This window comes from Arachis stenosperma, chromosome 9 (assembly GCF_014773155.1).
Source record: "Arachis stenosperma cultivar V10309 chromosome 9, arast.V10309.gnm1.PFL2, whole genome shotgun sequence".
NCBI lineage: Eukaryota > Viridiplantae > Streptophyta > Magnoliopsida > Fabales > Fabaceae > Arachis > Arachis stenosperma.
The window spans coordinates 74,715,914-74,720,618 of record NC_080385.1 but is presented as its reverse complement, the minus strand read 5'-3'; the positions used below and the strand labels follow the sequence as shown (position 1 = coordinate 74,720,618).

At 41.1% G+C, this 4,705-nt stretch overlaps 1 non-coding gene across 1 annotated transcript; it reads right to left on the bottom strand.

The window, feature by feature from the left end:
- Positions 1 to 1,343: 1,343 nt before the first annotated feature.
- Positions 1,344 to 1,451, bottom strand: LOC130952040 (small nucleolar RNA R71). The gene has a single exon (XR_009074221.1). It is a non-coding gene; the product is annotated as a small nucleolar RNA R71 (small nucleolar RNA).
- Between the last annotated feature and the right edge of the window lie 3,254 nt (positions 1,452 to 4,705).

The window sequence follows — 4,705 nt, the reverse complement described above, 5'->3', positions numbered from 1 at the left end:
AAATGGCGTTTAAACGCCAGCCAGGGTGCCTGGCTGGGCGTTTAACGCCCAAAAGGGTAGAGTTTTGGGCGTTAAACGCCAGAATGGTTACCATTCTGGGCGTTTAACGCCAGGATGGCACAAGAGGGAAGATTCTGTTTTTAATTTAATTTTTTTTTTCAAGTTTTCATAAATTTTCAAAATCAAATCTTTTTCAAATCATATCTTTTCAATCATATATTTTCAAAATCAATTTCTTTCCATTTTCAAAAATACTTGCTAACAATTAATGATTTGATTCAACATCTCAATTATGTTGCCTTTTCTGTTGAGAAAAGTTTAATGTCTGAATCATATCTTTTAAATTTCTTGTTAGCCAAGTCATTAATTTTCAAAATCAAATCTTTTTAAATTGTTTTTCAAATCATATCTTCTCAATCATATCTTTTTAAAACCATAACTTTTCAATCATATCTTTTTAATCACATCTTTTTCAAAATAGTTTTCAATCATATCTTTTTTATTTCTACTTTCAAAAATCTTTTTCAAAAATAACTTTATTTCTTTCCCAATCTTAGTTTTCGAAAATCAATTACCTTTTTTTTCAAAATTTCTTTTAATTAATTCACTTTAATTTTCGAAAATTTCTTCCCCTCTTCTCACATCCTTCTATTTATGGACTAACACTCCTCCTCAATGCACAAGTCGAACTCCATCTTTCTTGATAAGTTCGAATTCTTCTACCTCTTCCTTCTATTTTTCTTTTCCTCTGACACCTCAAGGAATCTCTATACTGTGACATAGAGGATTTCATACTTTCTTGTTCTCTTCTCTTTCATATGAGTAGGAGCAAAGACAAAAGCATTCTTGTTGAGGCTGACCCTGAACCTGAAAGGATAAGAGAAGCTAAAGCACTACTCTCTGTAGAGGACCTAACAGAAATCTTCAAAGAAGAAGACATGGTAGCCGAAAACAACAACAATGCCAACAATGTAAGGAAGGTGCTGGGTGACTTTACTGCACCTTCTCCCGACTTCTATGGGAGAAGCATCTCTATCCCTGCCATTGGAGCAAACAACTTTGAGCTTAAGCCTCAATTAGTTTCTCTAATGCAACATAATTGCAAGTTCCATGGACTTCCATTGGAAGATCCTCATCAATTTTTAGCTGAGTTCTTGCAAATCTGTGACACTGTCAAGACTAATGGGGTTGACCCTGAGGTCTACAGACTTATGCTATTCCCTTTTGCTGTAAGAGACAGAGCTAGGATATGGTTGGACTCACAACCTAAAGAAAGCCTGAACTCTTGGGAGAAGCTAGTCAATGCCTTCTTGGCAAAGTTCTTTCCACCTCAAAAATTGAGTAAGCTTAGAATGGAAGTCCAAACCTTCAGACAGAAGGAAGGTGAATCCCTCTATGAAGCTTGGGAAAGATACAAACAATTGATCAGAAAGTGTCCTTCTGACATGCTTTCTGAATGGAGCATCATAGGTATCTTCTATGATGGTCTGTCTGAACTGTCCAAGATTTCATTGGATACTTCTGCTAGAGGATCTCTTCATCTGAAGAAGACGCCTGCAGAAGCTCAAGAACTCATTGAAATGGTTGCAAATAACCAATTCATGTACACTTCTGAAAGGAATCCTATGAATAATGGGACAAATCAGAAGAAGGGAGTTCTTAAGATTGATACTCTGAATGCCATATTGGCTCAGAACAAAATATTGACTCAGCAAGTCAATATGATTTCTCAAAGTCTGTCTGGAATGCAACCTGCACCAGGCAGTACTAAAGACGCTTCATCTGAAGAAGAAGCTTATGATCCTAAGAACCCATCAATGGAAGAGGTGAATTACATGGGAGAACCCTATAGAAACACCTATAATCCTTCATGGAGAAATCATCCAAATCTCTCATGGAAGGATCAACAGAGACCTCAACAAGGTTTCAACAATAATAATGCTGGAAGAAATAGGTTTGGCAATGGCAAGCCTTTTCCATCATCTTCTCAGCAACAGACAGAGAATTCTAAGCAGAGCCACTCTGACTTAGCAACCATGGTCTCTGATCTAATCAAAACCACTCAAAGTTTTATGACTGAAACAAGGTCCTCCATTAGAAACTTGGAGGCACAAGTGGGTCAGCTGAGTAAGAAAGTTACTGAACTCCCTCCTAGTACTCTTCCAAGCAATACAGAAGAGAATCCAAAAGGAGAGTGTAAGGCCATCAACATGGCCGAATTTGGAGAGGAGAAAGAGGCAATGAGCGCCACTAAGGAAGACCTCAATGGACGTCCACTGGCCTCCAATGAGTTCCCTAAGGAGGAACCGTGGGAATCTGAGGCTCACATTGAGACCATAGAGATTCCATTGGATTTACTTCTGCCATTCATGAGCTCTGATGAGTATTCTTCCTTAGAAGAGGACGAAGATGTCACTGAAGAGCAAGTTGCTAAGTACCTTGGAGCAATCATGAAGCTAAATGACAACTTATTTGGTAATGAGACTTGGGAGGATGAACCCCCTTTGCTCACCAAAGAACTAGATGACTTGACTAGGCAGAGATTACCTCAAAAGAGACAGGACCTTGGGAAGTTCTCAATACCTTGTACCATAGGCACCATGACCTTTGAGAAGGCTCTGTGTGACCTAGGGTCAAGCATAAACCTCATGCCTCTCTCTGTAATGGAGAAGCTAGGGATATTTGAGGTGCAAGCTGCAAGAATCTCACTAGAGATGGCAGATAATTCAAGAAAACAAGCTTATGGACTTGTAGAGGATGTTCTGGTAAAGGTTGAAGACCATTACATCCCTGCTGATTTCATAGTCCTAGAGACTGGGAAGTGCATGGATGAATCCATCATCCTTGGCAGACCCTTCCTAGCCACAGCAAAGGTTGTGATTGATGTTGACAGAGGAGAATTGATCATTCAAGTGAATGAAGAATCCTTTGTGTTTAAGGCTCAATGATACCCCTCTGTAACCATGGAGAGGAAGCATGAAGAGCTTCCCTCAAAACAGAGTCAAACAGAGCCCCCACAGTCAAACTCTAAGTTTGGTGTTGGGAGACCACAACCAACTTCTATGTTTGGTGTTGAACCCCCACATTCAAACTCTAAGTTTGGTGTTGGGAGGTTCCAACATTGCTCTGAACATCTGTGAGGCTCCATGAGAGCCCACTGTCAAGCTACTGATGTTAAATGTTGGGAGGCAACCCAATGTTATATTTATCTATTTTCTTTTGATATTTTATGTTTTCTATAGGTTGATGATCATGGAAAGTCACAAAATCAATTGAAAAAGCAAAAACAGAATGAAAAACAGAAAGAAAAATAGCACACCCTGGAGGAAAACTTGCTGGCATTTAAACGCCAGTAAAGACAGCAAAATGGGCGTTTAACGCCCAGTCTGGCACCATTCTGGGCGTTTAACGCCAGAAAGGGGCACCAGACTAGCGTTTAACGCCAGAAATGGGCAAGAAGCTGGCGTTAAACGCCAGAAATGGGCACCAAGCCGGCGTTTAATGCCAAGATTGGCAAAAAGAGCACTTTTGCTCGCCACTTGGTGCAGGGATGAATTATCCTTGACACCTCAGGAACTGTGGACCCCATAGGATCCCCACCTACCCCACCACTCTCTCTCTCTTCTTCACCCATTCACCAATCACCTCAACACCTCTTCCCCAAAAACCGCTCACCTATCAAATCCCACCATTCTCTTTAACACTCACATCCATCCTTCATAAAACCCCACCTACCTTACCATTCAAATTCAAACCACTTTCCCTCCCAACCCACCCATAATGGCCGAACCATACACCCCATCTCCACTCCTATATAAACCCATCTTCACTCCTTCATTTTCACACAACCTACACACTACTTCTCCCCCTTGGCCAAAAAATAAAGCCACCTCCATCTCCTCTATTTTCTTCTTCTTCTACTCTCTTCTTTCTTCTTTTGCTCGAGGACGAACAAACCTTCTATGTTTGGTGTGGTAAAAGCATTGCTTTTTGTTTTTCCATAACCATTTATGGCACCTAAGGCCGGAGAAACCTCTAGAAAGAGGAAAGGGAAGGCAAAAGCTTCCACCTCCGAGTCATGGGAGAAGGAGAGATTCATCTCAAGGGTGCATCAAGACCACTTTCATGAAGTTGTGGCCATGAAGAAGGTGATCCCCGAGGTCCCTTTCAAACTCAAAAGGAGTGAATATCCGGAGATCCGATATGAGATCCGAAGAAGAGGTTGGGAAGTTCTTACCAATCCCATTCAACAAGTCGAAATCTTAATGGTTCAAGAGTTCTATGCCAATGCATGGATCACCAAGAACCATGATCAAAGTGTGAACCCGGACCCAAAGAATTGGCTTACAATGGTTCGGGGGAAATGCTTAGATTTTAGTCCGGAAAATGTAAGATTGGCATTCAACTTGCCCATGATGCAAGGAGATGAACACCCTTACACTAAAAGGGTCAACTTTGATCAAAGGTTGGACCAAGTCCTCATAGACATTTGTGAAGAGGGCGCTCAATGGAAGAGAGATTCAAGAGGGAAGCCGGTTCAACTGAGAAGGCATGACCTCAAGCCCGTGGCTAGGGGATGGTTGGAGTTTATCCAACGCTCAATTATTCCCACTAGTAACCGGTCCGAGGTTACTATAGACCGGGCTATCATGATTCATAGCATCATGATTAGAGAGGAAGTAGAAGTTCATGAGGTTATATCCCA